Here is an 11,474-nt window from a genome sequence, read left to right as displayed (position 1 = left end):
GGGAAGGCTAGCCAAGTACAATATGTCTGTGACAATAGGAACACAATGTGACAATACACACATCACCGAAGAGGGAGTTGGGGACAGTATGCTCACCGTTGGTTTCCTGGAGGAAGGGACATCCTACCTGTACATGGGATGTCATAGCAGGGGTGGGTCCGAGTTTAGTGGAGCGAGTGTAAAGCTTACATAAAATTCTTTTGGGAAGGAGGGAGCTCTTTAAGGAAAAAGAAAAGCATTAAAAATTAAGTGTGTGGCTTTGGAAGGAAACTGTGAAGGACCCTGCTGTTTCAGCTTTCTTGGCTTCAGGGTAAATCCACCACCATATCCAGAGGGAAAAAAAGTAGGAAATTTGAGCTGGGAGTCAGAGTTCAACAAAGCGGTTGCCATGTGGGGACTTTCTGGCACAGCTGGGGGTAGAGAGTGTGAGTGCTGGAGGGAGGTGTCACCAGGGGTGGAGGTAGGCAGAGACAGGATCATGAAGGGCCTGGTAAGTCTAGGACCTGCACACTCCTTTCTCCAGCATTCTATCCGGATATTATGGGAAATAATTGAGGTATTTTTTTCCTTTTTTTTTTTTTTTAAATTGTGTTAAAATAGACATAATAAAAAACTTGCCATCTTAGCCATTTTTAAGTGTACGGTTCAGTAGTGTTAAGTATATTCACATTGTTGCACAATAAATCTTCAGAATTCTTTTCATCTTGCAAAACTGAAACTCTATATCTATTAAATAAGTCCCCATTCCCACTTCCTTCCAGCTTCTGCAAACCTCCATTCTACTTTGTCTGTATGAATTTCACTCCTCTTGGTACCTGGTAGAGGTATAAGTGGAATCATATAGTACTTGCCAATAAAGCCACCCTTTCCAAGCTGACTGATCTCAATGTGCTCTATATGGACACTATGATATATTTCCTGCTTTGCTCTATTCTAAACATAATTTATATAAAAAATGACTAAATACCATTGATATTCATTCTATTCCAAATGAAAATGTTCATGAGTGTTTAAACAGGATTAGTTCATTCCCAGAATTTTATCTTTTTTGTGTGTCTTTTGCCCCAGTGACAAACATGCAAGGACTTGCTTCATTTTTGACCTTGTATGGTAGCCCCTTTGGTACAGATTAATTTGTTAATGGCATGTATAAGAAAAGCAGCTGGTTAACAAATCATTTCCTCTAATGTATTTCCAAATTTTGGATTACTTAAACAATGGCCTTGGAAAGCAGTCCTCTTGGTTTATACAAGATTTTCTAGCACAGTGCCAAAGGAAATCTTGTTTTTAGCCTGATTCTTCAAAGACACAGTATCTTTTAATTTAGTATGCTTCATCTTAAAAATATGATTTTCAGTGTTATAAAGGGGAGCACATTATTTTCATGTGTCAATACTGGCACTGAGATAGAAACTGAGTTAAGTGTGAGAATGTCTTTCTGTTGTTTGTTTTCTCTTGTTTCATAGTATGAAATCTTAAGACTCACATCATATACTAAACCTTTTTATAATAACATGAATTTCACTTGTTGGCAAAATTATTTAATTGTATATTGTTCATGCCTAAATTATTTAGCATACAGATAGGTCTGACTAAAGGCAAAATTGTGAAATGGAATTTTGGGGCAACTTGCTTACTCTTTGTGTGTCTCAGCCCCAACTCTAGCATTCTTGTGGCCTTCCCCAAGTAAACTTTTCCCAGCTATACCCCATTGTGTACATTGTACCCATTGTGGTACAATGCCAGCAGCCCTTCCTCTTTTAGGAATCCTTTCATTTTGGATATTTTCTGATGCCAGCTACCTGACAAGAAGGAAACAGATATGCTGGATGTAGAAGACTGATAGCTGTGTAATGTGTCATCCCTCCAGGTGTATTTATATTTTATATAATAATGCCTGGAAAGGAAATTCTTAGCCCATTCTAGTTGGGAACTTGCCATCCGAAATGAGGATCTATTTTTGGCAGAAAGCACTTCTACTTATAATATTGTATAGTCAACAAATAATTGTATGTGTAGGACTGTGTGTGGAGTTTTAAGAAACTTGGTTAGATGATGTTAGAAAAGGGGCACAGTGATTAGTGCTACTACTGCTAATAATACACGTGCCTGGGGTTTAAAAAAAAAAGAAAGAAAAAATTAAGTTATAAATGCTTCCATGTTTTCTCCCTTTGGCTACACCTATAAAAGAATTCTGTATTTGATAGGTTGTTCTTTTTAATTTCTATGAGACTTGTTGAATCTGCCCTCTTTGTTCCCAGCCTTTTGAGCTGCAGAATTGGAGAATGAGGAGAGGAGAAGGAAGGAAGCGAAATTTTCACTGGAAAGATTTATTCAAGAGGGAAGTGAACAAAGAATTGAGGGGCAAGCAAAAGAATGAAGAGATAGGTGAAGAGCCATTTAGGTTTTGTTGGGAGGCTGGATTTTAGTGGGAGTTGAGAGAAAAAGGAGGAGAAATGGAGAGATTTAAGATAGAGTGGGGTATGGGAGATATGGAAAGGAAATGGGGCAAATGGAATATTAAGATGTGTTGTCATAGGTAATGATTAGATAACTTTTATTATCTTTGAAAAATGCAAGCAAATATTAAAATTACTTTGTCTAAATACACGATAATTTTTTTTTAATCTTGTGTTCTTCCTGTTTGTACCTGGAATCAGCTGCTTCTCCACAAATTCACATTTATTCTTAGTGGAGAATAGTATTTTGAAACTGAGACCTGGGTTCTAGATGGGCTTATACTACTGGAGGTTCCTTGCTTCTTGGCCCCTTCTGCAGAGTTAGGAAAGAAATGCACATCCACACTGCCCCTCCCCCACTTATATTTACATGTGCACATATACCGGATATCTAATTCTATTTTTATTTATCTATTTATATATTAAAAAGTTATAAATTCAACCTATACTTCCAATTTCAGTCCAATGCCACAGGGTTTGTTCTAACACTCTTACTTGCTATATTTGAATTCCCTTTTCAACAGTGAAAAACATGGCTCTCATTATGCTCCCTGTTTTTATTTATTTGTTCAATCTCCTTATATGTAACTCATCTCCTGGCTGTGTGGGCCAACTTGCTGGTTTGGAGCCTGCTTCACATTGTGGCTTCGATGGCCCTTTGCTCTGGAACAGAAAGCTGTAATGAAACCAAAGTTTCCCGAGCCTCTTAAAAATGCATTTGCTCCAGTGTCAACATTCCAAAAGAAAAATTGTTTATTGCCCAATTTTCCTGTTTGGTTGAAAATCCAGTAATGTATAGTTTTCTGTTACTTTCATTGCAAATATATGCAATTCTGATAATAATATAGACCTTTGAGCATTATAGGAAATAAATTAACTATTCATATAGCACTGTTACATGAAAAAATGTTTTCAAAGTTTCATGAAATAATTTGAAATTTAACTTTTGGAACATGACCTGTGTGTGTGTGTGGCTACGTGTTCTTTCTGCAGTACAAATGCCATTTTAGAGTCATGGCCTTCGAGTCAGGACTGCTGCTGGAGGTTGCCAGTGCTGTGTTATAATCACCTGAATGTGAGATAATTTAAAAGCCCTGTGTGTTTCTCCAAGTAAAAATATCCTTACCGTATATCTAGATTTGCTGCACTAGTTAAAGGAGCACAGATTCTTAGAATCTATTTAACAGAGTACCAAAAGAATATATACAACGCTGATCCAGGGAATTTGTTCTCAAAAGTGTCTAGAAATTGACTGACTTTATAACACACCTGAGATGTAGGAGAAAAATAAATAAAATCAATCAACCCAATATTCAGAGGATGATTAAAAAATAATGTAAACATGTGTGTGTATGTGTGTAAGTGTGTGGTATATGTGTAGGTGTGGCTGAGAGATGAATGTATGTATATTTGATGTGTGTGATATAATATGTGTGTGTGTACTATGAAATCTTAGTATATTATAGTAATTTTTTCATTTATTAGTTTTTAATGCATATCCTACTTGATATTTTGAGCTTATAAAACCTTTTAGTTGGCCGGGCGCTGTGGCTCACGCCTGTAATCCTAGCTCTTGGGAGGCCGAGGCGGGCGGATTGCTCAAGGTCAGGAGTTCAAAACCAGCCTGAGCAAGAGCGAGACCCCGTCTCTACTATAAACAGAAAGAAATTAATTGGCCAACTGATATATATATATATAAAAAAATTAGCCGGGCATAGTGGCGCATGCCTGTAGTCCCAGCTACTCGGGAGGCTGAGGCAGAAGGATCACTCGAGCCCAGGAGTTTGAGGTTGCTGTGAGCTAGGCTGACGCCACGGCACTCACTCTAGCCTGGACAACAAAGTGAGACTCTGTCTCAAAAAAAAACAAAAACCTTTTAGTTTACATTTTTGACATAACTTAGAAAATTATCATTCCCTCCTGGGATTCCAATTATCTATTTATTGCTCTGTTAATCTATTTATCTATCTATTGATCTTACAATCATCTGTCTCTTTTTGCTCTTCTCCCATAGATGCCCGAGGCTCTTTTAAGTTTATAAAATATTTTTTCTTTTTCTTCTGATTAGATAATTTCTATTATTTTATATAAAACTTCACTAACTCCTTCTTCCATCTGTCATCTGCTCATAAACTGATCCAATGAAGTTTTATTTTAGACATATAGTTTTCAGTTCTAAAATTTTCATTTAGTACTTTTTTGTAGTTTCTGTTTCCCTGCTGAGATTTCTTACATTTGTTCATTCATTATGTGCATATTTTCCTTTATTGAGCATAATTATAATACCCATTTTTAAAGTACTCGTTTGCTAACTCTGTCATCAAGGTCATCTCAGGATCCATTGATTGCCATTGATTGCCTTTTTTCTTATGCATGGATCATGTTTTTCTGTTTCTTTGTGTTGGATTGCATTCCAGACTTTATGAATGATATTTTGTAGAAACTCTAGGATTCTTTTATATTCCTTAGAAGAGTATTAATTTTGTAGCTTTAGTGGGCAGTAAACTTGGCTAGACTTATTTTACAAAGTCTGTTTCCCCTGTAATGAGTAACAGTTGAAGTATCTATTTAGTTATTTTAGTCTTAACTGGGCTGGTTGGAGTCTGTCCTATGCATACACAGTGCAAGGTTTAGCCAGAGATTTGGGTAGAATTTATGAACAAGATTCGGAGCTCCCCTTCACTTGCTCTCTCCTTTCCAGAATTTACCACTGACTTTTCAGTTACTATGATCACCTGAACTCTGTCTTTTGGTTCTTTACACTAGACTGTGGGATTCTATCAGAGTTCTAGACACCCAGAACCAAGCCAAACTGGACCGGTATCTCTACTTTACAGGTGAGAAAACCACGACAGAGCTGAAGTCACTTGTTCACAGTCTCACAATAGGTGAGGAGTAAAGCCAGGATTTAACTGTGCAAGAGTAAGGGTAGAGGAAGAATATATATTTTTGATATTCCCTGTGGGAAGCTTTCCAAATACTAAAACTTGGAAAAGGCATTGTTTTTCCATGAACAGAAATGCAGCACACAGAAATTAGTCACATCTTTTTACACTCATATCAAAACCTTCAGTTATGTATCATGCCTTAGTCACATAAATTCCTCATTTAGGAGTGTTTGTGGAAAAATATTTATACTCCCCTCCCTCTTTCACCTCTCTCAGATGCCAAACTTCCTTTCAGATTCCCAGCTTCTCAATCACGGAACATCGTCCGATTTCTGGCTGAGAATCATTTTCCAGGCCTAGAAGCTCCCCACCCCCCATTTATTTTATACTGATTTAACAGTATAATTTTTTGTTTTTTAATTTTCTATTTAAAGATGATTTGCTTTTTAATATCTCCCACTAACCACACATATCCATGGTTTAAATTTCTTTCATTGAGAGGGTCTCAGATTTTAGAGGAGCAGGTACTGATTTTACTTTTTTCACTGATTGCTTCTCCACCATCACACTTTCTTGTTCTCCTTAACATTATAGGAAAAGTGTTTCAGTGGCTTGTGAGCTCTTAAAGTGAACATCCGGGTAGATGTTTTCTTTTCTAAGGAAGTGACTCATCAGTGGGTGAGGAAGCATGGTGGTCACAGCCCTGCAGCACGGGGCACAGAACCCCGTTCTTGCCTGCCTTTGACCTTTCAAGTACTGTGCCCTCTCTTGCCACCATAAAATGTGTCTTTGTGGTGTCACCAGCTCAGGCTCCCTCAGCCCTTTAGGAAAACAGATTAGACTGAAGTGACAGCCTAAATTTCCTTCGCATCTATATTTGTAATAAAAGAATAACATCTGCAAAACATATTTTGCCCAGCAAAGGCAAGCCTGACAATCTTCTTGTGACAGGCTTTTTCTTTTTCTCTTGAATAGGAGAAGAAAGTTCTAAAAGATCCAGAAAAATATTAATAAAGAGAATTTAATAAAATTTCCTGAAGTATTAAAAGAAATCTGGGTATAGTTAGAAGTACAAATAGAACAAAGATTTTTCTGTGGTCTTTGGTCTCAAGTAAATGAAGGGGACCCATCCTTGTCACAATGTTTTTTGCTTATGATACAGTTATGACGTAAAAGAAGAGAAGTCTGCAGGGAGATCCTGTGGGTTCAGATCCCTGAACTCTATTTGTATTTAAAGACAAAAGCAGACGAACCCTCATAATTCCATCATGAATCAGAAGCACAATGGTTTTACAAACATTCAAGTTTCCTTTGATATAAAGCTGCAAGGAACTCTTTGAAAGAATTTTCCAGCCTTACTTATTTTGGAGATGCAGCTGGATAATTATTCACATGTGGCAGCAACAGGAAGGCCTCGTTTCCTCAACAGTTTCCCACTCTGCTCTTTAAAGGGAGTGTGAAAATATTTTTGTAAAAGGATGGGATTCCCTGGGTTTCCTAATAGTTGAAATTAGTTTCTCTGCATTAAAGTGTTACATTTTTTCCGCATGGGTGGAGCACTGGTGTTTCTGATAACTCAATTTTTTAAATTAAAAAAGTTAATAATTATTATTGAATGAGCACATCAATATGTAAAATGTGACAGATTTTCATAGTAGATCCATTTATTAGCTATTGAAAGAGTCAGAGGAAAAAGAGACCTGAAACAGAAAAATTAGGATAGTTAATATGAATCATTATGCTCTATGTCAAAATAGAATCACCTAATTTAGAGTAACTTATGATTTACTTATTTTTAGATTTTACTTCCTTGCATGTTCAACTTTGTCAATAATGAATTTTTGTTATTTGCATGATAAAGAAGACAGAAGAACAAGAAAATAAAGAATTTACCTATTCCATTTTACTCATAGGGCAAGGAAGTCAGGGGTTCACCTAGCGAACTTCAGTCTGGTCTTCAGCACATCCTTTTTTCTCATAGCTATATTTTCACCATTATTAGCACCATTTAGGTCAGTGTTGTTCTTTCTGTGATGATGGAGACATTCTGTATTTGTGCTACCCAATACTGTAAGCCACATGTAACTATTGGCTATTGAGCATCTACAATGTAGCTAGTGGGACTGAGGAACTGAAGTTTTAATTTATTTATTTTTAATTAGTTAAGACTTGTAAAGCCATACCTGGCTAATGGCTTCCATATTGGACAATGTAGACTTGGACACATCCAAAATAAAAATCAGTAACAAACATCTAAAAAGTATTGTAATACTATTTGTGACTACAAAACTGCATTTGTTATTTACTCACTATATCCATAACATATAGATTATTAAGATTCTTATAGTATTTTGCAGTATGATTCTTAATTTTTCCTGTACCTAATAGTGTTGTAGCAAAATTTTAGCTTACTTTTGATAAGTATGGGCTTTCATTTTACATGCCTCAGTTCATTCATTTGAACAATGGAGACCAAAATGAGTACATACTTCATTGTGTTCTTATGAGGGTTAAATGAGTTAACACATATTAAACACTTAAAAAAAAGTGCCTGGTTCATGGTAAGTACTATGCAAGTGTAAGCTAGTATTATTAAAACAACTAGGCATTTGAACGAATAGGGGGACTTTAATCATTATTATTGTTTCTGGTAGGTGCAAAGGGGTTTGTTGTTTTTATTAAAAAAAATAAATATTAAGGCAGAGAGTTAGAGAAAGATGAGGGCTGAACATTGAGGAGTGGCTGAAGGCATGGGGAGTAGACTAGGCTATGAATAGAATTCATGATGCTCCCAGAGGGCCAGTGGACGGTTCCAGGACATATTTTGATATATTTGGCTAGTAGGATGGTTTGCATTTTTTGGTGTTGAGGGGAGGGGTTGGTGATGATGGGAGAAAAACAGCAGTTTAAATCGCTAATTACCAGTCACTTTTTAAAAAATGTAACTTTCCTGAAGAAAAAGATTATGTATTGGTTAACTCCTATATTTCTTGCACCCAGTATAGCACCTTGCACATTGTTGGCACTCTACAAATGTTCGTGGGATGAATAAATAAAAAGGCTTTTTAAAGGAAGCAGGATGTTGTGGAGAGGGTGGCCTCATGCACTGGTCTGAATGTTGTACTAGATGACCTTTAAGGTTTTCCAACTCTGAGATTACATGATTTCATGTATAAACAGCACTTGATATTTTAGTTCAAGCCAAAATGTCTAGATATGAAGCTAACGTAATTTCCTGCATCTCTAAGAATTATTTACTATAGCCACATAAGAAGTATTGTTCGATTTTAAAAAAATTAACATAAACATGCCAGCTGACTTTAATATGGCATCGTTCGCAGGATCAAAGTGAATCTGGTGTTATGCAGTTCAGTGTTTTGCTCTTTCTTATCTCTCGGGACTCTCTGAGAAGTGAATTAGAGATTTCTAGCGGTCTGAATCAGCTAAAAGAAAATTAGTAATGGAAAGCTGCTTGGGGATACATTTCATCCTCTTTGACATGTGCTTCATGTGTCCATTGCTCCCTGTTGGTATGCACACAGGGCTCTCGTGTTTCCTCACCTGCCCGGCAGGACCAACACGTATTTGACAAAATCTCTGCCATAGTGCCTTTCATAGCAGGTCTGAACCCTCCAGGCTCTGAGATCTGCCAGTCCCTCCGACTTTGCCCGCAGGCAGGGCTGTTCCGAAGCACCTTATGTCTTCTGAATCAATGTGCCCATTCTGTGTCACACCTCTGCTGCCTGCGTCACAGTCCCTTTTCTCTTCATTGAGAGTCTAATACCCTTCTGCCCAATACCAACATGCCTGAAAAATTCCCCTCATCCTGGAACACACCTTTCTCTCTAATCTACCCTTGTTTTCTTGCCTCCAGCTACCAGGTGTTTCATGATGTGATGGTACTTATCACAGTGTCCTGGGTTGTACATTTTTCCTGTATGGGACTTCAACTGTCCTGCCAGGCTGTGAATAACTTAAGGGCAAAGGACATGACTTTAGTTACGGAGCTCACACAGCCACTTCAATGGGGATGCCATGAGGGTAGAGACTGGGTCTCTTCTGTTTACTCTGTAACCCAAGAGCTTTAGAATAAAATCTGGCTTACTGCAGTTGTTATTAAATGAGTGTATCTCTACATCCAATATCTTTCATATAAGAGGGACTTAATATTTCCTGAATTGACCAAGTGGCTCAGATATTCTAGGCTCAGTCACGAATCTAATGTCAGTTCATTTTTTTAAATTATTATTTCAAAGTATTACAGAGGTACAAATGTTTTTGGCTGCATGGACAGCTTTTGTAATGCTTGAGTCAGGGTTATAAGTGTGCCCATCACCCAGATAGTGTTCACTATGCCTGTTAGGTAGGTTTTTGCCCCTCCCCTCATCCTCCCTCACCCCTGCTTGATTTCCATTGAGTTTTACTTCCCTCTATGCACATGTGTGCTCATCAGTTAGTTCCAATTTAATGGTAAGTACATGTGGTGTTTGTTTCCCATTCTTTAGATACTTCAGTTAGGATAATGGTCTCCAGTTCCATTCAAATTGTTGCAAAGGCATTAAACCATCCTTATTCATGACTGGGCAGTATTCCACAGCATCCATAAACCACATTTTGTTAATCCTCTCCGAAGTTGTGGGCATTTGGGTTGATTCCACATCTTTGTCATTGTGAATTGTGCTGCAGTAAGCATTTAAGTGCAGGTGTCTTTTTGATAAAATGATTTCTTTTCCTTTGAGTAAATACCCAGTGGTGGGATTGCTGGATCAAATGGTGGGTCAACTTTTAGTTCTTTGAGGAATCTCCATGATATTTTCCACAGAGGTTGTATTATACTAATTTGCTGTCCCACCAACAGTGTATAAGCATTGCTTTCTCTCAGCATCAATGCCAGCATCTATTGTTTTTGGACGTTTTAATAAAAGCCATTCTGACTGGGGTAAGGAGATATTATAACTGCTACCATAGAAATACAAATATCATCTGTGAATACTATGAAAATCTCTATGCACATAAACTTGAACACGTAGAGGAAATGGACAAATTTCTAGAAACACAAAACCTCCCAAAACTCAATCAGGAAGAAAAGAGTTCCTGAACAGACCAGTAATGAGCAATGAGATTAAAGCAGCAATAAAAAAAATCTTCCAACAAAAAAAAAGCCCTGGACCAGATGGATTCACAGCTGAATTTTACCAGACTTACAAAGAAGAATTGGTACCCATTCTGCAGAAATTATTCCATAACATCGAGAAGGAGGGGATCTTCCCACACTCATTCTATGAAGCCAGTATCACCTCGACACCAAAGCCAGGAAAGGACACAACAAAAAAGAAAACTACAGACTAATATCCCTTATGAATGTAGATGCAAAAATCTTCAATAAAATACCAGCAAACAGAACTCAACAGCACATAAGAAAAAAATATATATATATAGATATACCATGACCATGTAGGCTTCATCTCAGAGATACAAGGAGGTTCAACATATGTAAATAAATAAATGTGATTCACCACATAAGAGAAGCAAAAAGAAAGATCATATGATCATCACAATAGATGCAGAAAAAGCATTCAACAAAATTCAGCACAGTTTCATGATAAAAACCCTCAACAAACATACCTCAAGCTGTACATGACAAACCCACAGCCAGCATCATACTGAATGGGGAAAAGTTGACAGCATTCCTACTAAGAACCAGAACGAGACAGGCATGCCCATTGTCATCACTTCTATTCACCATAGTGCTGGAAGTCCTAGCTGGAGCACTCAGGCAAGAGAAAGAAAATAAGGGTATTCAAGTAGGGAAAGAGGAGGTCAAACTATCACTATCACAGATGATGTGATCTTATATCTAGAAAACCCCAAAGATTCCACCAAGAGACTCCTTGAATTGATAAATGAATTCAGAAAAGTCTCAGGTTATGAAATCAATGTACACAAATAAGTAGCATTTCTATACACCAATAACAGTGACGCTGAGAGTCAAATCAAAGACTCAATACCATTCACAATAGCTACAAAAATAATAAAACACCTAGGAATATACTTAACAACGTCATCAAGGAACTTTTTTTTTTTTTTTTTGAGACAGAGTCTCGCTTTGTTGTCCAAGCTAGAGTGA

The 11,474-nt window shown here is 37.2% G+C and overlaps 1 long non-coding RNA gene across 1 annotated transcript in view; it reads left to right on the top strand.

Moving 5' to 3' along the window:
* Positions 1 to 472: 472 nt before the first annotated feature.
* LOC142872872 (uncharacterized) overlaps positions 473 to 11,474 on the top strand; it is a 90,300-nt gene continuing 79,298 nt past the window's right edge. Inside the window, exon 1 of the long non-coding RNA XR_012920965.1 lies at positions 473 to 556. This is a non-coding gene — a long non-coding RNA (uncharacterized LOC142872872). The remainder of the gene's footprint in view (positions 557 to 11,474) is intronic.

Source organism: Microcebus murinus, chromosome 9 (genome assembly GCF_040939455.1).
Source record: "Microcebus murinus isolate Inina chromosome 9, M.murinus_Inina_mat1.0, whole genome shotgun sequence".
Classification (NCBI taxonomy): domain Eukaryota; kingdom Metazoa; phylum Chordata; class Mammalia; order Primates; family Cheirogaleidae; genus Microcebus; species Microcebus murinus.
Note: the sequence above shows the minus strand (reverse complement) of the source record. Positions and strands in the feature narration are given on the sequence as shown.